This window comes from Morone saxatilis, unplaced genomic scaffold (assembly GCF_004916995.1).
Source record: "Morone saxatilis isolate NCDOM2014 unplaced genomic scaffold, NCSU_SB_2.0 Contig23, whole genome shotgun sequence".
In the NCBI taxonomy this organism is placed as follows: domain Eukaryota; kingdom Metazoa; phylum Chordata; class Actinopteri; family Moronidae; genus Morone; species Morone saxatilis.
In genome coordinates, this window is record NW_023339796.1 from 24,212,513 (window position 1) to 24,212,722 (window position 210).

At 32.9% G+C, this 210-nt stretch overlaps 1 protein-coding gene across 1 annotated transcript in view; it reads left to right on the forward strand.

Annotated features, from left to right (window-relative positions):
* LOC118334225 (E3 ubiquitin-protein ligase RNF31-like) overlaps window positions 1-210 on the forward strand; it is a gene marked incomplete at its 3' end in the record, with an annotated part of 10,608 nt that overhangs the window by 8,488 nt on the left and 1,910 nt on the right.

Below are 210 nucleotides of genomic sequence, written 5' to 3' on the forward strand. Positions count from 1 at the left end.
AGAGAGAGAGAGAGAGAGTCTTAACTTTAACATCCCAGCATGTCTGAACCAGCTTTCATGTGTCAGACAGATTATTATCCCTGATAAAATCTGCTCATTTAAAGGAAAGTGAATATATATATTTATATAATATGGCAATGTAATCAGAAAGGCTTTCTTTCCGAGAACATGCCATTTTAAATCAATTTCTTATATAGAAGTTAGAGTGAG